We start from the raw sequence: 24,280 nt of genomic DNA, 5'->3' as shown, positions 1-24,280 counted from the left end.
TATGTGTTATGCTCTCGCATTTTTATTTCTGTGTTTTAGAATTCGTATGCAGGTAATTTACGTACGGGGTTAAAACCTACATTTGGTATCGGAGCAAGTTTTGGCTTCAAGGGGATGCCTTTGTTGTTGAGGGGTTTCACTCAGGCCTGTGGTAAACCCTGTTCAGTGGGAGATCTGTGGGATCGATTCTTGTGGTGAAAGAAGATGACGAGTAGTGGAAAGATAGAGATCAAGAAATTTAATGGTCATAGTTTTGAGTTATGGAAACTCAAGATGGAGGATTTGTTGGTATATAAAGATCAATGGATCGCAATAGATTCGGGTACTAAACCAACGAGAGTGTCCGATGAAGAATGGAAGAAGTTTTATCGGAAGGCAAAGAGCACAATATGATTGTGTGTCTTAGATTCAGTATTGTTGAATGTATCAGGGGAAGCTACGACTAAGGCTTTGTGGGTCAAGTTAGGGAATTTGTACCAATCTAAGTCTCTAGTGAATAAATTGTTCCTATGGAAAAAGTTGTATAACCTGAGGAACATAGATGGAGGTTCAGTGACAGAGCATCTGAACGCATTTAATACTATGGTAAGTCAGTTATTATATGTTGTTATTAAAATTTAAGATGAAGATAAGTGCGTCAGTTTGTTGTGTTCTCTACCGGATTCATGGGATAGTCTGGTTATTGCAATAGGTAGCAATGCAACTGCCATGCAGTTTGGTGAAATAGTCTCATCCTTGCTGACGGAGGATATGAGACGGAAAAATATGAAGAGCCAAAATAGTGATGCCTTGTATGTACGAGGATGGTCCCAGAACATAAACAAAAATAAGTCATCGAGTGGGAGATCGAAATCTCCAAGAAAACCTTTTAAAGGTGTGCTGGAAATGCAGAAAGGAATGGCACTACAAAAGGGACTGTAAATCTAAAGCTACTGACAAAGGAAATGGATCTGATGATGCTCCTTCTGTAGAGGCGAAAACCATCTCAGATGAAGGTGGGGACATATAATTGGCTTCTTCAAGTACACATGTAGAACATGAAGCACGGTTGATTGACTCAGGTGCATCCTTTCACTTCACTCCCCATAGAGAGTGGTTCTGTGAGTATGAAAAATATGATGGTGGTGATGTCTTCTTAGCAGATGATAGGAAGTCTAGAATCATTGGTCGTGGAAAGGTAAAGTTGAAGTTGCAAGGTGGAATGGTTATAACACTTCTGGGTGTTTTGCATATTCCTACATTGGTTAGAAATATGATTTATGTAAGCAAGTTAGATGATGCATGTGTAAAACTAGTGTTCGAGAAAGATACCAGCAAGATGGTTCAAAGAGAAATGGTATTGATGCGGGGAGTTCAGATTGGAACTTTGTACAAGCTACAAGGTTGCACTATTATTGATGGGTGAAATAGTTATATGGTTCCTGAAAGTGGAGCAGAAAATATAGTGGTCTCTGGAGAAAGGACCATGCTATGCATCAAAGGCTTGGACATATTGGAGAGAAGGGCCTTTGAATACTTCATGGTAAAGGTATGGTAGAAGGTATGACTAATAGGTCTCTAGATTTTGATTTATGTGAAAATTGCATATATGGGAAGAAAAATCGGGTGAGTTTCCCCTCTGGTGGTAAGAGGGCGAAACAGATATTAGAGCTTGTGCACATTGATGTGTTTGGACCTACGAAGGTTCCATCACTGGGTAAGTTTGTGTACTATGTATCATTTATAGATGACTTCTCAAGGAATACATGGATTTTTAGGATATTTCGACACATAGGAAATAGTTAAGTACAACTTGGTCTAGTGTAGAGTTAGGTAAAGTGTGTTTCTTTACTATGTACATTTTGTAACTCACAATCCAACGGTCACGATATGTAGTGATCCGATGGTTCATTCTCTCCTCGGTATTACTGACACTTGATCCGTGGCTTAACACCAATTGGTCCATGATCTCTATTGAAAGAGCATGGAGGGTCATTTGTAGGGTAATCCGTCTATGAGAGAAGCATATGTAAATTTTCATTCTTTTATTAATAAATTTCCTGAAGTGGTCGCGTTGGCTCACGCCGTGGACTGTTTCTCTCTTGAGGGTTTTAACCACGTCAAAATACTGGTGTATTGATCTGTGATCTATTTGTGAGCGGTGTCCTTTGGTGTTTTGTCTAAGGAACTCACCCTGTAAATTCCTACATGGTATCAGAGCCAGGTTGAGGGCCGCGTCCGTTGGTGATCCAAATCTGAAGCCGGTAGAACTGCATCCGAATACCGTTTCCTAGATCTACTGTTTCTGACTGCTTTCAGGCCGAGAGGACTACTCTGTTGTGTTGGGAGCATCTGTTCCAGTGAGGAACCCCTTTCGTTTCACGCGAAAAGGTTTCTTGTAGCCCTAGCTGCGTCATTTTTAAGATCTGGAGGTATACAGTGTTTATTTACAGTTTACAGTTATTTTCTCTCTGTTTATTTCGGTTTTCGGTTTATTTATCCTTTTTTTATTACCAGATCTATACCTTTCATTTCTGTGTATGCTCTTTGCCCTGCGACTCTGTGTGATCTGGGAAAATCAGAAACAGAAAGGAAGGATTTTTTTCATGCGTATGCTCTTTTCCGCTGCGCCTTAGTGTGATCTTGGAAAATCAGAAATATTGAAAAAAATATTTAGTTTCCGGCTAAAGCTAACTTCGAGCCGCAAGGTTCGTTTTTGAAAATATTTAGTTTTCGACTAAAGCTAACTTCGAGCCGCAATGTTCGTTTTTTTTGTATGTCCGTGTTGGGTTTTGTGTTTTTTGTTTTGTAGGGAAAAAGAGCTTTCTCAAAGAAAGCACGCAACCCAAAGCATCAACCCCCCCCCCCCCCCCCCCCCCCCCCCCCAACTCTCTCTCTCTCTCAAATTTTTTGTATAGCTCACTTGGTGCAAAGCTAATTTATGAGAGTAGAGGTCTTGGGTTCAAGTCTCCATTTTGTGGGGGCAGATTTTTCATTTCCGCACATTCCTGCACTTCGTCGGCGACTTCATCAAATTTTCTTCAAAAAGCCATAACTTCTTCATCCGGAAGCCGTTTTCAGAACCATTTTTTTTTAAACAGCCTAATTTTTCGAGATCTTTCCATTGAAACACTTAGTTTCAACATATATAGCTTTAGTTTTTTTTTTAAATGGAATTTCCATGCCAAGTTATTCTTGACAACACCAACTACTTCCAATGGTGGTCCTACATTGTGGATTTACTTAGAAGTAAAGGTCTTTACAGAATAGCCACAAGCCAAGAGACCAAACCGAAAGATGAAGACAAGGCAGCTAAATGGGAAAATAGGCAAGACCAAGCACGTGGGTTGATAGGGATGTCTATTTCTCCAGATCTTAGATTCCATATTGCAGAACTTGATACTCCTGATGAAGCAATGAAATAGATTACTAAAGTCTTTGGAATTAAAAATGAACTTAAAGCCCATCAACTTGAAAATGAATTGCTTACATTGGACCCCAATAATTTTTCTTGCATTGAAGATTTTTTGTCCAAGTTCAAGACCCTAGACTTCTCTTGGAAGGTGTTAAGGTTAAGAAAGAAGATAATAGCCTTATCTACTCCATTCTTACTAAGTTGGGACCAGCCTATTCTGTGTTTGTTTCCACCTTCCATTCTACAAGAGAAGCCTTCATTTCTCAAGGACAAACCTACAAGTCCCCTTCCTTTGATTCCTTTTGTGATTCTTTAATAAGAGAACAAGAAAAACTCTTACACCTTGGTCTTCTTCATCTTGGAAACTCTTCTAAGAAAGCGTTAGCCGCCCAGCAGCAACCAAATCCAAAGAATCCTAAGAAGTTGTATCCTAAAAAGAATGGTCCTAAACCAAACAAGGGTCCTAAGCAATTTCAGCCTCAAAATGAAAAATCATTTCAACAAAATGATAAGACAAATAAAAACAAAGGGAAGAAGACTGATAGACATTGCAACTTTTTTAATCGAGATGGCCACTTAGAATCCAAATGCTTTAATAAGATGGAAGCCTTGGAAGCAGCAATGAAGAAGCATAACATCCATTTGGAGCACTCTTCAACTTCAACTTCATCTTCAGGAATGGCACTTTCTGCATGTGGTTGTCAAGCATCTCGGTCTGGCTATGCACTAAAGGTATCTTCTTCTTCTCATTCTCATGAGTGGTTCATTGATTCTGGAGCTTCTTATCACATGGCCAAAAACAAAGCCATGTTTTCTTCTTTAAATGATTGTAACACCAAAAATATATATGTTGGTGATGATAGATCTCTTAGTGTTGTAGGGACTGGAACTGTTCATATAGACAATGGTCAGTTTAATGATGTATTATGTGTTCCAACCTTATCCTGCAACCTTCTATCTGTATATCAGATAACTCATTCAGGTGAAGGTAAAATCGTTGAATTTTCACCTCACCATGTTGTAATTAAGGACCTAAGAGATCCTAGACAGATTTTAGCTACTGGCATTGCTGATGATTCTACAAGGTTGTATAAGTTTCATAACCTTGGGTCATCAAATCTTCCCTCAGTATTTGTTGCTCATAATGATGAAGTGAGAAAACTTTGGCATGAGCGATTTGGTCACTTAAACTATCGCTCTCTTCAGAATCTATGTAAAGAAAATATGGTGACAGGTCTTCCAATGGTATCTTGCAGAGATGGTGTTTGTTTCGGATGTGTACTCGAAAAACATCATCGAGATAGTTTTGAAAAACGTGCCTCTTGGCACGCCTCAGCCCCTTTACAGCTCGTGCATAGTGATTTATGTGGTCCACTTCCAGTTGCTTCATTCTCTGGCTATAAGTATTTCTTAACTTTCATTGATGATTTCTCCTGACGCACTTGGGTATACTTCTTAAAACTCAAGAGTGAAGTATTTAACATGTTCTTGGCCTTTAAGGCCTTTGTTGAAAAACAATTTGGACATCAAATTCTTAAGCTAAGATCTGATAATGGCGGAGAATATGTTAAAAACACATTCATCAACTTTTGCACTGAGAATGGAATTCAAATGCAACATAATGTTCCATATACTCCACAACAAAATGGTGTAGCTGAAAGGAAGAATCGCACCTTAAAGGAAATGGCTAATTGTATACTTCAATCTAAAGGACTTAGTCTTAATTATTGGGCAGAAGCAATTAACTGTGCAAATTACATAATAAATCGCACTCCTACTAAGGTTTTAAAGAATATCACTCCAGAAGAAGCATGGAGCTCAATCAAACCAGATGTAAGTCACTTTCGTGTTTTTGGAAGTGAAGCATGGGCCCATATTCCAGATGAGAAACATAAATCTTTAGAACCTATGAGTGAAAAATGTATTTTTGTTGGATATTCTGAAGATGTCAAAGGATATAGACTTATTCCACTTAAGTCCAAAAATGTTATCATTAGAAGAGATGTAAATTTTGATGAAAATATATCGGCCTGCGAGCCTAGTTCGGCGGATGTGCCACCTCTCCCTATCTCTTCTACTTTTGAAAATATTTCTTCTTCAGATGATGAAAGCGAGGATGAAAATCCTCCCCCACCTTCTCAAGATCCTCCTTCAGCTCCTCAGCTTCCAAAATGGGTCCATGCTACTTGGGATGCAGTAGGTGATCTTGCCGGTGATCCTACAGATCAGCGACATACATGTTCTCAATTCGAGAGAGCCTCTTCTTTACTGGCTCAAGCTTCAGTGAATTATGATCCTGACACCTTTGAAGAAGCTTCAAGCCATCCAGATTGGGAAGCAGCTATGAATGAAGAATATCATTCATTATTGGCAAATGATACATGGGATCTTGTTCCTCTACCAAAGGGACGAAAACTTGTTAGATGCAAATGGGTTTACAGAACCAAGTATGGACCAAATGGGAAAGTTGATAAACATAAATCTTGTCTTGTTGCTAAGGGTTTTTCACAAGTTGAAGGCATTGACTATACTGAAACCTTCTCCCATGTTGCCAAAATGAACTCTATCCGCCTTGTTCTTTCCCTTGCTGCCTCTTTCAAATGGGAAGTCCATTAGATGGATGTTAAATCCACCTTCTTGCATGGGGACTTGCATGAAGAAATCTATATGGAACAACCTATTGGATTTATACAAACAGACTCCAGCCTTGTATGTCGGCTTAAGAAATCCCTTTATGGTCTCAAGCAAGCTCCTCGAGCTTGGTATGCCAAAATGGATAACTTTATTTTAGAAAATGGCTTTTCTAGGTGTCATTCTGACAATACTGTCTACACCAAGAAAGTGGGGAAGTCCCTTATCATTCTTGTTCTTTATGTTGATGATCTTATCCTGACTAGTAGTGATCCAAACCTTATAAACCATGTGAACTCTAGTCTTAAAAGGAAGTTTGAAATGACAGACTTAGGACACTTACATTATTTTCTTGGTCTTCAAGTCTTGCAATCCAAGGAAGGTATTTCCCTTTCCCAATCCAAGTATGCCTGTGATATTCTACGCCATTTTCACATGGAAGACTGTAAGCCAGCCCCCTCTCCCTTTCATTCTGGAGTCAAACTTTCAGTCACTTGTACTTCTCCTGAAGTTGATGCTACCTTATACCGTCAACTTGTAGGAAAACTTTTGTATCTAACCCATACTCGTCCTGACCTTTCCTTTGATGTTGGCCTTGTTGCTCAGTTTATGCAAAAACCACGTGAAAGTCATTGGAAAGCAGCTAAAAGAATACTTCGTTATGTTCGAGATACAGTTCAGTTTGGGATTCATTACAGTGTCGAAGCAGCTACTCTATTGGTTGGTTTCACTGATTTTGATTGGGCTAGTGACCCTGATGATCGGAAGTCTACTGCAGGTTATGTGTTCACTCTTGGTTCAGGACCTATTACATGGGCTTGCAAGAAACAAGGTGCCATTTCTCTTTCTTCAGCAAAAGCAGAGTATCGTGGTGCCGTAGAAGCTAGTAAGGAAGCCTTGTGGCTTCGTCAGATCCTGTCAGAGTTTGGCTTTCAACAGCAGCATCCAACTACACTTTGGTGTGATAATCAAAGTGCCATTCAGCTATGCAAAGATCTAGTCCAACATCAGTGCAGCAAACACATTGAACTACACATGCACTTCATCAGAAAGCTCATTCACGACCATGTTCTTGAAGTGCAATATTGTTCAATAGATGATCAAGTTGCAGAAATCTTTACAAAGGCTCTCACAGAGGCGAAGTTCACTAAACTTCGATTTATGGTTGGAGTTCAGGAAGTTGTCACTAAGGGGGGATAGGATCTAGTGCCTCCTTCCTTCTCCTATTCTGTCATATTTGTAAATCCTTCAATCCTATCCCAAGTTGTTCTTAACGGGGGATGTTAGGATCTTCCGACACATAGGAAATAGTTAAGTACAACTTGGTCTAGTATAGAGTTAGGTAAAGTGTGTTTCTTTACTATGTACATTTTGTAACTTACAATCTGAAGGTCACGATATGTAGTGATCCGACAGTTCATTCTCTCCTCGGTATTACCGACACTTGATCCGTGGCTTAACACCCGATTGGTCCATGATCTCTATTTAAAGAGCATGGAGGGTCATTTGTAGGGTAATCCGTCTATGAGAGAAGCATATGTAAATTTTCATTCTTTTATTAATAAATTGCCTGAAGTGGTCGCGTTGGCTCAGGCCATGGACTGTTTCCCTCTTGAGGGTTTTAACCAAATCAAAATACTGGTGTATTGATCTGTGATTTCTTTGTGAGCGGTGTCCTTTGGTGTTCTGTCTGAGGAACCCACCCTGTAAATTCCTACATGGATATATTTCCTCAAGAATAAATTTGAATTCTGTGAAAGGTTTAAATAATTTAAGGCTCTGGTGGAAAACCATAGAGAAAAGAAGATAAAGGTGCTGAGAATAGATAACGGTGGAGAGTTTTGCAGCAAGGAATTTGAAGAATTTTGTAAGAAGTGTGGGATAGCAAGACAGAAGACTACTCCATACACACCTGAGAAAAATGGAGTTGCAGAAAGAATGAACAAGACATTGATGGAAAAGGAAAGAAGCATGCTCAGTGGTGCTAGGTTAGGATAGGAATTCTAGGCAGAGGCAGTGGAGATAGCATGTTACCTAGTCAATAGATCACCTTCATCGGTGTTGGAGGATAAGACTCCACAAGAGGTATGGAATAGTAAGAAACCCTCTCTTTCACATCTGAGGGTATTTGGATGTGATGCATATGTACATGTTCCAAAGGAGAAAAGAACAAAGTTGGATAGTAAATATGAAAAGTGCATCTTTATTGGGTATAAGGATGGTTTAAAGGGTTATAAGCTTTGGAACCCAGTAACAAGGAAGGTTGTGTACAGCCGAGATGTGGTGTTCAGAGAGGTGAAAAATGTTATTAAACATGAAGTCCCATCAAAGGAACTTGAGAAGATAGAGTTTTAACTAAAGGAGGAAGAATCAAACTCTACAACAGAAGAGGAATCAGAAGATGAAGAGCCACAAACTCCGATTGTGAGAAGATCAGTTCGAGAAAGAAGGAAGCCAAAAATGTATAGTCCATCTTCTTTCTGTTCAAATTTTGCTTTATCTATTACTGATGATGATCCTAGAAATGTGAAGGAAGTAGTAGATTCAGAGGATGGAAAACCCTAGAAAGAGGCCATGGTTGATGAAATGGCATCTTTGCACAAACATTAGGCTTGGGATCTGGTGGAGTTTTCAGTTGGAAGGAAACCCATTAGCAGCAAATCAGTGTTCAAGAAGAAGACAAATGCAGAAGGAAAGGTGGAGAAATATAAAGCTCAGTTGGTAGCAAAAGGTTATTCCGAGGTGACGGGAATTGATTTTGGTGATATTTTTCTCCTATTTCCAAGGTAGCTTCTATTAGATTACTTTTATTCATTGTTGTTGCTTTTTATTTTGAGGTAGAACAGATGGATGTGAAGACAAAATTTCTCCACAGGGATCTCGAAGAGGAGATCTACATGAAGCAACCTGAAGGCTTTGCGGTGAAGGGTAATAAAGAACTGGTATGCAAGTTAAAGAAGTCATTGTATGGGCTAAAACAGTCACCAAGGATGTGGTATCAGAAATTTGATACATTTATATGGGGACTTGGCTTCACGAGAAGCAAAGCAGATCACTGTGTGTATTTTAAATTAATTGGTGACGGTGTTATTTATCTTGTCTTGTATGTGGATGACATGTTTCTGGTAGGAAATGACAAAGAAATTATCCAGGATTTGAAGACCCAATTGTCCTCCAAATTTGACATGAAAAATCTTGGTGCTACAAACTATATTTTGGGCATGGAAATTAAAAGAGATCGGGCAAAGAGGAAGCTCTAGTTAAACCAGAGGAAGTATGTCGAGACAATATTGTAGAGGTTTAATATGCAGGATAGTAAACCAGTGAAGGTTCCTATTCCTGTAGGTATAAATTTATCTACTGAACAGTGTCCCAAGACACAAGAAGAGGAAGAGGACATGTCCTATGTTCCATATGCAAGAAACTAACTCACAAAACGATAGAAAAGATATATCAACACCTTATAAATAAGCCTCTTCGAGGGGGCAATCTCCTTTACATTACACAAATGAACGATTCTTAGATGATTCAAATGACAAAACCTCCTTTCTATATATAGGAGTATAAGGGGTCACAATATAACCAAAGTCGACCTAGCAATAATAATATAAAGGCACAAAAATAACAATAGTGGGATTCTATGGGGCACAATAATAACAATATGGGGACAATAGGGGTACAACAATAACAATAAGGGATACAATGACAATAGTAATGGGGAATCACTAGTATTATAGGGACTTAACATGCCCTTCTCCTTCAAAAAAGTGTTGTCCTCAACACTTGAGTAGTTTAGGATGCTTCTGTATAAAATTCTCATCCTCCCATGTGGAATCTTCAACATATAAGTTCTTCCACTTGATGAGATACTCTAAAATTGATCGATTCCGTAGTTGTCGAGTTCTTGTTTCTTTGACTGCTTCAGGTTCCAATATGATTTTTCCTTCCTCATCAAGTTCTAGCAATATTGTTTGAACTGGAAGCTTGTCACCTATAACCTTCTTTAATCATGAAACATGGAAAACTGGGTGCACTTGGGAAGTTGCAGGAAGCTCCAATTGTATGCCAACCTATCTTTTGCAACACCTTGTACGAACCATAATAATTTAGTGATAATTTATTATCCTTCTTATCTTGCTTGAGGGACATGTGTTTATATGGTTGTAGCCGTAGGAATACCCAATCACGTACATCAAAACTTATTTCGATGCAATGTTGATCTTCCTACTGTTTCATTCTATTCTGCACCAAGGTGAGGTTATCCTTTAAGAGTTAGAGAACATGTTGCTATTGCTCGATGTGATCTTCCACTGCTTGAACCTTATAATTTTCTCTTAAATATGATGTGATGGATGGTGGATGATGTCCATAAAGTGCCATAAATGGGGTCATTTTTGTTTCAATATAGAACGAAGTGTTATACCACCATTCAGCCAGAGGCAACCATTTGACCCATTGTGAGTATTTATTAGATACAAAGCAACGAAGATATCCTTCCAAATAATTTTTTACTATCTCAGTTTGCCCATTAGATTGAGGATGATAAGATGAGCTATGAGCTAACTGAGTACTAAGACAAGAAAATAATTATGTCCAAAAATTTCCAGTGAAAATGGGATCTCTGTCACTTACAATAATATTTGGGTTTCCATGTATCTTTTGAATTGTTTCCATAAATGCAGTAGAAACTATACTTGCTTTAAATGGATGAGATAATGCACAAAAGTGTGCATACTTGGTAATTCTGTCAACTACCACCATGATAACACTCTTTCCTTCAGACTTGCGTAAACCTGTGATAAAATCCAATGAAACCTCCTCCCAATGTTGGCTTGGAATGGATAAAGGTTGTAATAGTCCTGGGGTCTTAATTGTTTCAGCTTTATTTTGTTGGCAAACCAAACATTCTGCCAAAAAATTTTGAATATCCGATTTAAGGCCATCCAAAAAAAATCCTTCTTAACCCTGTGGTAGGTTTTTAGAAATCCTAAGTGCCCTCCTAAGGGAGAGGTGTGCAATTCCCTAAGAATCTTTTGTTTGAGTTGGGAATTCTTACATAGGTATAACCGATCCTTGTACCATAACAAATCATTTTTCCTGGTAAATGTATCAGATGTGCTGGGATCTTCTGCAACTTTTGAATGAGTGACCACACTTCTTTGTCCTTCTTCCATTCATCACTTGCTTCGTTTATCCCATCTGGTTGGATAATAGAAATAGCACAAAACAATGTTTCCACATCCTCATCCTTTCTTGAGAGTGCATCTGCAACATCGTTTTGCTTCCCTTTTTTGTAGATGATTTCAAAGTCATAACCCAACATATTTGTGACCCATTTTTTCTGTTCTTCTAAAGATAATATTTGTTCTAAAAAGTATTTCAGACTATCATGATCCATTTTTACTTTGAAGTGTCTTCCCATTAGGTAAGGTCGCCATTTCTTAAGTGCATGTAGTATTGCCATCATTTCCTTCTCATAAATAGCTTTGTGTAAATACTTTCCTTTGATTGGATGACTTTCAAAAGCAATGGGTCTTTCTTCTTGCATTAAAACAACACCAATTCCATTTCCTGAGGCATCACATTCCACAATAAAGGTTTTTGTAAAGTCCGGTGTAGCTAAGGCTGGTGCTTGGCACATTTCCTCTTTAAGATGTTCAAAGGCCTTCGTTGCTTCTAGAGTCCATGAAAATGCATCTTTCTTCAATAATGTTGTTAGAGGTGCTACTATTCTCCCATAATTCTTAACAAACTTGCTATAATACTCTGTCAACCCGAGAAATCCTCGTAGATGCTTTATGGATGTGGGGATTTTCCATTCCTTAATGGTTTTAATTTTGCTAGGGTCTACCTTAACACCTTCATGAGATACAATATGACACAGATATTCCACCTCTTGTACTCCAATGAAATATTTGGAGGTTTTTGCATATAATTGTTTCTCCTCCAATAGTTTGAGCACCATGTCAACATGTTGGACATGATCCTTCCAAGACTTGCTGTAGATTAGCATATCATCAAAAAATACTAACACAAATTTTCTAAGGAAGGGTTTGAAAATGGAATTCATCAAACCTTGAAATGTAGAAGGTGCATTGGTAAGGCCAAAAGGCATGACCAAAAATTCATAATGACCCTCATGAGTTCTAAATGTTGTTTTTGGAATGTCTTCAGTCTTCATTCTGATTTGATGATATCCTAAACAAAGATCCAACTTGGTGAAGTAAATTGATACATGCAATTCATCCAATAATTCATCAATGACGGGAATGGGAAATTTATCTTTAATAGTGAGCTTGTTAAGTTCCCTATAATCTGGACACATGCGCCATGATCCATCTTTCTTGTGAACCAATACTACTAGAGCAGAGAAAGAAGTTTGACTAAGTTGAATTATACCAGCCACTAGCATTTCTACAACCATACGTTTAATTTCACTCTTTTGGACATAGGGATATCTATAAGGCTTGATGTTTGGAGGAACACTTCCTGGAATCAAATTAATAGCATGATCATGATCATGAATAGGCGGAGGCCTTTGGGAGCCTCAAATACCTTGGAATGATTGTCCAAGACTTTTTGGAGATATGGAGAAATGGATGATTTCTATGTGGGAACCTCTAGTGAACATAATTGTGAAATTATGCCTCGTTGTTCTTTCTTTAGAAGCTTTGTCATTCCATTAGAGCTTATTATCTTTCCCAATTTCCCTGCGATACCCATTAATTCAACTTCCTTTCCTTCTAAAGAGAATTTCATGAAAAGTTCTTGAAAATTAAAAGCTATTGTACCCAAGGATTGTAGCCATTGGACTCCTAGTACAACATCAACACCACCCATTGAAATGGAAAGCATTAGGCTATTCAATACATATTCTCCCATGGATAGCTTGATATTATGGCATTTTCCTAAGCAATTTATGGTTCCTCCACTTGCAACCATCACTTGATACTCTGGTGTTGGATATAGGAAGCAATTCAATTCCTTGGCTATCTTACAATGAATAAAATTATGGGTACTTCCCAAATCAATCAACACGATTACCTTTTCCTTCTTGATATTCCCTTCTATCTTGATAGTTTGAGGAGTGGTAATTCTAGCGAATGCATTACAAGATATGGTCTGATTTATTTCTTCTTTTTCTAGGGTTTGTTCCTGGTGTATATCCTCTTCTTTTGACATTTCTTGTTCCTTTTCTTCCTCCTCTTCACAGTTTATGTAAAATAATTTCTTCTCGGCACACTTATGACCTTTAGTGTATTTGTTATCACAACTGTAACAAAGCCCTTTTGCTCCTTTTTCTTCAAATTGTTGTGGTGTCAATCTTGTAGGTTGTGGATGGCTAGGGGTAGAAACACTTCCATCTTTATGATTGTGAGTGGTAGGCTTCCTTGTTGCCATAATTTTGCTTTCCATTTTTCTTGCCAACTTGAATGACTTCTCCAATGAATCCAGTTCCCAAAGGCGAACCTCATGTTGGATGTTATCTTTTAAAGTTCCTATGAACACATAAATCCTATGCTCCTCTAGAATATCTTTTACTCTTATATTCAATTTTTGGAAGTCCTCAATGTGCTCCATCATTGAACCCTTTTGTTTGAGATTTATCAATTGGCTAAAAAAGTGTTGTTTTTTGTATCCACATAATGTGCTATCATTTCATTTGTAAAAATATCCCAAGTGACAATTTTTTTACAAGAGAAAAGCCATTGATACCATACAAACTGATTTGGTTCCAAATATAAAGTTTCTCTACGTCCCTTTGTGTGTTTTCCACATTATGGAGATCGAAAAATTGCTCCATCTTTAGTATCCATGTTCCGGGATCCTTTCCATCAAACTTCCTCTTATCGATTTTTGAAACATGGTGGTTCTTCGATCCAATGGTAGAGTCTATGAAATCATGATTAACATTTATTTTGTTCTCATCATGAGTTTCCTTTACTACCCTTTCGCCATTAGTAAGCATTTCTTGTAGAAACTTTGTCAAATTTGTCTTCAAATTTGTCTTCAAATCTTCCATGCCTTTCTTTAAATCATCCATATTAGCTTCCACGCCATCCATCTTAGCTTCCATGTCATGCATCTTAGCTTCTACGCCTTTCTTTAAACCATCCATCTTATCTTTTGTTACTTTTTGTGTGAGTGAAATTTGTTGCACTTGGTCTCGTAATTTTGATATATCATGTTGCATTTCTTTCTCTTTTTCATGAGTCATGCTAGAGCTTTCAGGTTGCTTACTATATGTTTCCATTTTCTTTCTTCAAGGCATCAATTACTGATAATAATTCTTCACTATGCCCTTTGAATTCTTTCAAACTAATTTTTCAAACCAAGCTTATGCAAAAACTTAAAAAAAAATACACACCTTTTTTCACTTTGTAGGAGCTCGATATTGAATCTGGTGTATCTTTGTAATTTTGGATCTCCAAGGTCTAAAAATTCTTCTTGCGATAACCCTCTGAGTAATATTTCTAACCCCGCAAGTCTGATCAAGATTGGATTCTCCAATGAAGAGTTATGCCAAAGCTCCCACGATGACCTGAATATAGACTTGTTTAGTAGAGAAAACTTGTACAATGTGTCGTGGGTCACTGTTTCAACATTTGGTTCTAAAAATGATACCCATAAAGCTACAGCCTATTATATTTCTGTAGCTTCTTACGAAAATTCAATCTGATGGTCAGAGCGAAAGGTATGACAATTTTCCCAAGGTCGCCTGTTTGGAAAGTAATTTGGGGCTCTGCAAAAACCCTAACTTCCTCAGATTACATCTCCGCAAATATAGCGAGACAAGATCTAAAATTTGGACCCTAGCTTCAGACTGATTTTGTCTCAAATGAGTTTTGTTTTTAGAATCTGAAACTTCATAGCTAAAACGTTATAGCTAAAATTCCACAATGACCTATTTTAGATGAAATTATGGAGTTTGCAAAAACCCTAACTTCCTCAGATCATATCTCCGAAAATATAGCAATATAAGATCTGAAATTCAGACCCAAGGTTCAGCGAGATTTATTCTCGAATGGGTTTTTTGCTTTAGCTTCTGAAACATCACAGAAAAACAGTTATATCGAAAATGCCATGATGACCTGTTTGGAGCAGCGAAACCCTAGAATCCAAAGCTCTGATACCAAATGTTATGAAACCAGCTCACAAAAAGATAGAAAAGATAGATCAACGCCTTAGAAATAAGCCTCTTCGAGGGGCAACCTCCTTTACATTACACAAAAGAACAATTCTTATATGATTCAAATGACAAAGCCTCCTTTCTATATATAGGAGTCTAAGGGGTCACAATATAGCCAAAGCCGACCTAACAATAATAATATAAAGGAAAAAAATAACAATAGCGAGATTCTATGGGGCACAATAATAACAATATGGGGACAATAGGGAAATAAAAATAACAATAAGGGATACAACAACAATAGTAATGGGGGAATCACTAGTATTATAGGGACCTAACAGCAATTGCAGTCAGTAGCCTGATGTATGCGATGGTCTGTACTAAACCAGAAATTTCACATGCAGTGGGAGTATTGAGTAGGTTTATGTCAAAACCAGGGAAGGAGCATTAGACAACAGTGAAGTGGTTTTTCAGGTATTTTTGTGGCACTAGTGATTATGGTTTGTGCTACCAAGGAAAACCCAGATTGGATAGAGTTTTAGATATTCGTGGCTTTGTTGATGCAGACATGGTTGGAGATATGGATCAGAGAAGATCTACAAGTGGGTATGTGTTTAACCTATTTGGAGATGAAGTTAGTTGGATGAGTAAGAAACAATTTGTAGTGGCACTATCAACTACAGAGGCAGAATACATGGCAGCCACTCATGCAAGCAAGGAAGCAGTTTGGTTGCAAAGATTGTGTTCAAGTATGGGGTTAGTACAGGAGCTATAAGGATAGACTTTGATAGCCAAAGTGAAATTTTCTTGGCAAAGAACCCTGCTTACCATTCAAAGAAAAAGCACATTGATGTTCATTAGCACTTTGTGAGGGACATGATAGAAGACAAAAAGGTGTTGCTAGTAAAGGTGGGCACTTTGAAGAATACTGCAAATGCATTGACAAAATCTGTGAGCTCTGAGAAGTTCTCTTGGTGTAGAGAAAAATAGGCATTATAGGGCTGGATAAATGACTAAGCTCTCATATGACCCCTTGTGGAAAGAAAAAACAAGTGGGAGAATGTTGGGTTGTATTATATTCTTTCCATGACTAGCCTCCCTAGTTAACCGCGGGGTTAGAGGGGGGGCAGAGCCCCCCCTTCATTGCGTTGATTGCGCAGCGGGGAGGTCACAGGGGGTTTCAGGGGGATAGGTAGCCCCCCTCTATGGGGTCTGGGGTAGTGCCCCGAGGAAAATTTTGTTTGACCCTATATTAGGTGGGGCAAACCTACCTATGGTTTTGTGCATGATTTTCGCACATGGTTTTAGGCGCAATGGTTTTTGGTCCATGGTATTGGATGCTTCGGCATGTATATATATGTATTGTAACATTGAAAAGAACATAATGAAAAATCAATCTGGTAGTCCCGGTTTTGGGATTTAGGGGAAAATCTTTATGTATATGTGTTTTATGTGTTATGCTCTTGCATTGTTTATTTTCTGTGTTTTAGAATTTGTATGCAGGTAATTTCTGTACGGGGTTAAAACCTACACAGACAACTAGTTCCTTCTTTTGCGGTGTCATATAATCTTCAGGAGCTATGCTAGTAGATAAAAACCGAATGACATATGCAAAATTCTCGTTCGCAACCCTGACAGCAAAGAGCTATGCATCACGTAATCCTTCTTAAATATTTGTAGGCTTTTCACCATTTTCGATCCAAGAAAGGTGGTCTAGATTGAAGACATCTGTGGTTTATATCTTTTGACTTAGTTACCTGAGAATCCACAGTAAAAACCATTTTTCGTCAATGTTTCAAATCCCAACCGGGATCCATCATCAGGACTTCTTGAATGTTGATAGTAGAAGAGCTTAAATGAGGGATTTAAATAGTTATGAGGAGAGTATATTTAAGGATGAGATGAATGTTAGCTTGTTTAATAATACTAATTGTAGTTTTTGAATAATTTTTTATTAAATACTGATGAGTTAATTTATTAATTTAAAGTATCAAAAATTTATTATTATAATCCTTAATCTTAATATCACTAGACCTTGATAATAATCTTAAGAATTAATATTAATAATTAAGATAGTAATCATTATTATAAATATTTACTACCAAATGTTTAATTTTTATTAATTAATTAATAGACTTAATAATAGATCTTAAATAATAATTAATAATAACTATTATACTTTATTATATGATAGTATCAAAATAATTAGACTACTATCATATAACAAAGTATAATAGTTATTATTAATTATTATTTAAGATCTATTAATAAGTCTATTAATTAATTAATAAAAATTAAACATTTGGTAGTGAATATTTATAATAATGATTACTATCTTAATTATTAATATTAATTATTAAGATTATTATCAAGGTCTAGTGATATTAAGATTAAGGATTATAATAATAAATTTTTAATACTTTAAATTAATAAATTAACTCATCAATATTTAGTAAAAAATGAATTATTAAACAAGTCGACATTCATCTCATCCGTAAATATACTCTCCTCATAACTATTTAAATCCCTCATTTAAGCTCTTCTACTATCAACATTCAAGAAGTCCTGATGATGGATCCCAGTTGGGATTTGAAGCATTGACAGAAAATGGTTTTTACTGTGGATTCTCTAGTAACTAAGTCAAAAGGTGGTCTAGTCGAGCATTCGCTCTCTCGGGCTTCACTATGACTTCAAAATCATATTCTTGGGAAAGGAGAAACCATCTACAAATCCCCCCCCCCCCCACAACACAGTCTTATTGGCGAGGTACTTCAAAGTAGAATCATGCTTGTACATATTAAAGTGCATACCTAGTAGATAATGCATGAAATTTTGTAGTGCATAAACTATGGCCAAACCTTCGCACTCTATAGTTGAGTAGTTCCTTTTGGCCTTAGATAGTTTTCGGCTGGCGAAGGAAATCAGGTGATCGATATCTCCTGCCCCTAGTTGTGTTAAAACGACTCCGAAAGCTATGCAAGACGCATCCACATGCACATGAAATTCCTTTTTCCAATATGGGAATAATAGGATTGGTGCCATAACCATCTTCGCCTTCAGAGTATCCGAGTTCTTTTGATAATCATCATCCCAACAAAACGTAACATCCTTCTTAACAACTTCTCCATGGGCACAGTGATCTACACATATGCCTTAATGGACTTCTATCGTACCCAGTATGACCCAATGTCACGTGTATCTGCTTTACATTCCTAGGGGCCTCTAGATTGATAATGATGACAATCTTAGCAGGTTCTACCATCAATCCATGCTTACAGACGATGTGGCCTAACAATATTTTGTAAGACACACATAAAATTCCTTTCTTCAAGTTCAGAGAGATATGGTACTTCCTACAAGTATACAACATCAGGCGCAGACTAGAAACATGCTTCTTGACCAGCCCAAACACTATCCAGCCATCGAAGTAGACTTCCAAAAACTTATGAATGAACTCCTTGAAAACCACGAAAACCACCCTAAAGAAAATTGCAGGGGCATTTTTGAGGTCGAAAGGCATAAATGTATATTGGAATGACCCCCATTTGGTAGTGAAAGTAGTCTTGCTTCTATCCTCTGGTGCGATCTTAATTTGGTGGTATCCCAAGAATCCATCCGTAAATGAGTAAGCTTCTTGTCCACCAACATTCTCGATAACTTCATATGTAAACGACGTTGGGAATGAATCATGGACACATCCATCATTTAGCTTCCGTAGATCTATGCAAATCTTGATATCACGTTTTGTTTTCTTCTCTTGGAAAACCATTGGACTGACCCACTCAGATTCCTCTACAAGCTCGATTATTTTGGTCGTGATCATTTTATCGAGTTCCTCTCATACCTTTTCCTTGTATTTGGGGTTCAACCAATATGGGTGCTACTTAACTGGCTTCACATTGGGTTTTAAATTGATCTTTATTACCCCTAAATCTCCTACTATCCCCTTCAAGTCAGAGAACTTGGTTGGAAATAAATCCTAATATTCATGTAATAATTCATCTACCTTATCCACTGTATCTTCATCTCAATAGTCACCAATTTTCATGAATTTTGGTTCTACTTTTAAACCAATGTTCACCTAATTTGTACCGATTGTGAAATATCATGGATCTCTGCACTAGGTCCCCCTACCTCGCATTGTCCCTCTGATTCATGGATATTAATATTTTTCAAATACTCATCATGTAGAATTTTGTAGAATTTTTCTACAAATCAGCTAGCTCTGATACCATGTAGAATTTTTCCTACAAATCAGCTAGCTCCAATACCATGTAGAAATTTCCCACCTGTAGATCACCTAGTAATCTAATGTACTAAAGCAAAACACTTGATCTACTTCTACAAACAATTTAGCAGAAACTTAATCAAACATGAGCAATATAAATAAGAGCACATATAACTGATATGGAGAAATCAATCACACATAACATAGAAGAATTTACCCGGGAAAGTTTCAGCCTAAAACCCCATCTCTGTATTATCATACAAGTGAACATATAGTCCAGATTACACAAAGCCTTAACTCGGAAGCTATCCATCTCTCAGTACAATCCCTCTGCTGCTCATAGACAGTCAAAGGCTTCTCACAAACCTTCTCCTCTGCCCTCCAAGCCTCTTATTTTCTTGTGTAGTTCCCTTGGGGTCCAGTGTTGCCACCTGTATGAATTGGCCTCTTCACACACTCACTAACCTCTGATCTAACTGCACAAACCTAAAGGAGATAAATCCTCATCATGGATGAGCTTCCTTTATAGTAAAAATATTCATCCAACTGATAGTACATTGTCCCTTCTCTGATCTCAACTGGGTCTTTGACAGGACTGACATGCATCAGTTATCCATGAGTGAATACATAGTTATCTGAAAATAATAGTTGTCACATGCATGCAAGCATCAACAAACTATATCTCATTAATTTAACAACATGTTAAATTAATCTAACTTTACTTGACTAAGTTAAACTAAGTCAACTGATCCTCTCAATGTAGAACTCATCCTTAATTCCTCAATCAGTGGAGCAAATCAAGGACACATTCCCCAATCAGTGGAGAAATTATTGCATGTTCTCAGAAAGACTTCAAGTTTGTTTTTCCTTAACTAATTAACTCATGGAGAATTAAATTAATTAATATTCCAAACTGCTGGTAAGTCCAAATTCGAATTTACTTCCTATAGATAGACCAGGGACTACTATAAATAGGAAGGGACCCAGAAATATTATTTTTAGAGGATGCTATTTTTAGCAGTTTCACCTCTCTCCCAAGGTGGCCAAAATTCTCACTGGCCAAACTGCTATTATTAGAAGTGCTATTTTTAGCACTTTCTAAATTTAGCATTTCTTGTTGCACACTTTTCAACACTCCCTCTCAACAAGAAAGGCTTCCTCTCGAACCCGATCCTATAACTCTATAATGTTCTGCATGCAACACATCTACCAAGTGCAGTTGCTCCAGCAACACTCGGAACAAAAAAACTCCCAACTAACCACTTTGTTGGGCTAGAAACATACTCTGATGCTGAAGCTCTACCTGCTGCTGATAAGTGATCCCTCTCTGACCTCTGTGCTACTACAACATCTCCATGCATCTCGCACCGTTGCACCCTTCTCTGTGCTACCCTGCACTGTGCAACACACTTGTGCCTCTCGCATTGCTGCAACCTGCATGCTCTGTGTTGTCTTGTGATTCCCTACACTGTAGCTGTCTCTACCTGTTATGAAACCAGCTCAAGAAAAGATAGAAAAGATAAATCCACGCCTTAGAATTCAGCCTCTTCGAGGGGGCAACCTCCTTTACATTACATAAATGAACAATTCTTGGATGATACAAATGACAAAACCTCCTTTCTATATATAGGAGTCTAAGGAGTCACAATATAATCCAGCCGACCTAACAATAATAATATAAAGCCACAAAAATAACAATAGAGGGATTCTATGGGGCACAGAAATAACAATATGGGGGTAATAGGGGCACAACAATATAAATAGGGGGTATAACTACAATAGTAATGGGGTAATCACTAGTATTATAGGGACCCAACATGCCCCTCTCCTTCAAAAAAGTGTTGTCCTCAACGCTTGAGTAGTTCTGGATACTTCTGCATAAAATTCTCATCCTCCCATGTGGAATCTTCAGCGGATAAGTTCTTCCACTTGATAAGATACTCTGAAATTGATCGATTTCGTAGCTGTCGAGTTCTTGTTTCTGTGATTGCTTCCGGTTCCAATATAATTTTTCCTTCCTCGTCAAGTTCTGGCAATATTGTTTGAATTGGGAGCTTGTCACCTATAACCTTCTTTAAACATGAAACATGGAAAACTGGGTGCAATCGAGAAGCTGCAGGAAGCTCCAATTTGTATGCCATAGTACCAATCTTTTCCAACACCTTGTACGGACCATAATACTTTGGTGATAATTTATTATCCTTCTTAGCTTGCTTTAGGGACATTTGCTTATATGGTTGTAGCCGTAGGAATACCCAATCACCTACATCAAAACTTCTTTCACTGCGATGTTGATCTGCCTGTTGTTTCATTCTATTTTGTGCCAACACGAGGTTATCCTTTAAGAGTTGGAGGACTTGTTGTTGATGTTCGATGTGATGTTCCACTGCCTGAACCTTAGAATTTTCTCTTAAATATGATGTGATGGATGGTGGTTGATACCCATAAAGTGCCATAAATGGGGTCATTTTTGTTGCTGTATGGAAGGAAGTGTTATACCACCATTCAGCCAGAGGCAACCATTTGACCCATTGTGTCTGTTTATCAGATACAAAGCAACGAAGATATCCTTCCAAACATTTGTTTACTATCTCAGTTTGCCCATCAGATTGAGGATGATAAGATGAGCTATGAGCTAACTGAGTACCAAGACAAGAAAATAATTCTGTCCAAAAATTTCCAGTGAAAATGGGATCTCTGTCACTTACAATAATCTTTGGGTTTCCATGTAGCTTTTGAACTGTTTCCATAAATGCAGTAGAAACTGTACTGGCTTTAAATGGATGTGATAATGCACAAAAGTGTGCATACTTGGTAAGTCTGTCAACTACCACCATGATGACACTCTTTCCCTCAGACTTGGGTAAACCTGTGATAAAATCCATTGAAACCTCCTCCCAACGTTGGCTTGGAATGGATAAAGGTTGTAATAGACCTGGTGTCTTAATTGTTTCAACTTTATTTTTTGGCAAACCAAACATTCCGCCACAAACTTTTGAATATCTGATTTAAGGCCATCCCAAAAAAATTCCTTCTTAACCCTGTGGTAAGTTTTTAAAAATCCTGAGTGCCCTCCTAAGGGAGAAGTGTGCAATTCCATAAGAATCTTTTGTTTTAGCTGGGAATTCTTACAGAGGTATAAGCGATCTTTGTACCATAACGAATCATTTTTCCAGCTAAATGTATCAGAAGTACTGGAATCTTGTTGTAGCTTTCGAATAAGTGCCCACACTTCTTCGTCATTCTTCCATTCCTCCCTTGCTTCGTTTATCCAATCTGGTTGGATAATAGAAATGGCACACAACAATGCTTCCACATCCTCATCCTTTCTTGAGAGTGCATCTGCCACCACATTTTGCTTCCCTTTTTTGTAGATGATTTCAAAGTCATAACCCAACATCTTTGTGACCCACTTTTGTTGCTCTTCAGAGGATAATCTTTGTTCTAAAAAGTATTTAAGGCTATCATGATCCGTTTTTACCTTGAAGTGTCTTCCCATTAGGTAGGGTCGCCATTTCTTAAGTGCATGGAGTATTGCCAACATTTCCTTCTCATAAATAGCTTTGTTTAAAAACTTTCCCTTGATTGGACGACTTTCAAAAGCAATGGGTCTTTCATCTTGCATTAGAACAGCACCAATTCCATTTCCTGAAGCATCACATTCCACAATAAAGGTTTTTGTGAAGTCCGGTGTAGCTAAGACCGGTGCTTGGCACATTGCCTCTTTAAGATGTTCAAAGGCCTTTGTTGCTTCCGAAGTCCATGAAAATGAATCTTTCTTCAATAATGTTGTTAGAGGTGCTGCTATTCTCCCATAATTCTTAACAAACTTGCGATAATACCCTGTCAAACCAAGAAATCCTCGCAGATGCTTTATGGATGTGGGGATTTTCCATTCCTTAATGGCTTTAATTTTGCTAGGGTCTACCTTAACTCCTTCATGAGATACAATATGACCCAAATATTCCACCTCCTGGACTCCAAAGAAACATTTGGATCTTTTTGCATATAATTGTTTCTCCTCCAATAGTTGTAGCACCCTGTCAACATGTTCAACATGATCCTTCCAAGACTTGCTGTAGATTAGTATATCATCAAAAAATACTAACACAAATTTTCTAAGGAATGGTTTGAAAATTGAATTCATCAAACCTTGAAATGTTGAAGGTGCATTGGTAAGGCCAAAAGGCATGACCAAAAATTCATAATGACCCTCATGAGTTCTAAATGCTGTTTTCGGAATGTCTTCAATCTTCATTCTGATTTGATGATATCCCGAACGAAGATCCAACTTGGTGAAGTAAATTGATCCATGCAATTCATCCAGTAATTCATCAATAACAGGAATGGGGAACTTATCTTTAATAGTGAGCTTGTTGAGCTCCCTATAATCTGGACACATGCGCCATGATCCATCCTTCTTGTGCACCAATACTACTGGAGCTGAGAAAGAACTTTGACTCGGTTGAATTATACCAGCCTCTAGCATTTCTGCAACCATACGTTCAATTTCACTTTTTTGGACATATGGATATCTGTACGGCCTGATGTTTGGAGGAACACTTCCTGGAATCAGATGAATAGCATGATCATGATCACGCATAGGTGGGAGACCTTTGGGAGTCTCAAATACCTTGGAATGATTGTCCAGGACTTTTTGGAGATCTGGAGAAATAGATGATTCCAATGTGGAAACATCTAGCGAACATAATTGTGCAATTACACCTCTTTGCTCCTTTTTTAGAAGCTTTGTCATGCCATTAGAGCTGATTATCTTTCCTGGTTTCCCTGCAATACCCCTTAATTCAACTTCCTTTCCTTCCACAGAAAATTTCATGAAAAGTTCTTGAAAATTAAAAGCTATTGTACCCAAGGATTGTAGCCATTGGACTCCTAG

Source organism: Pinus tabuliformis, chromosome 2_2 (assembly GCF_031772625.1).
Source record: "Pinus tabuliformis cultivar Carrire ecotype Pingquan chromosome 2_2, CPIR1, whole genome shotgun sequence".
NCBI classification, from domain to species: domain Eukaryota; kingdom Viridiplantae; phylum Streptophyta; class Pinopsida; order Pinales; family Pinaceae; genus Pinus; species Pinus tabuliformis.
Note: the sequence above shows the minus strand (reverse complement) of the source record.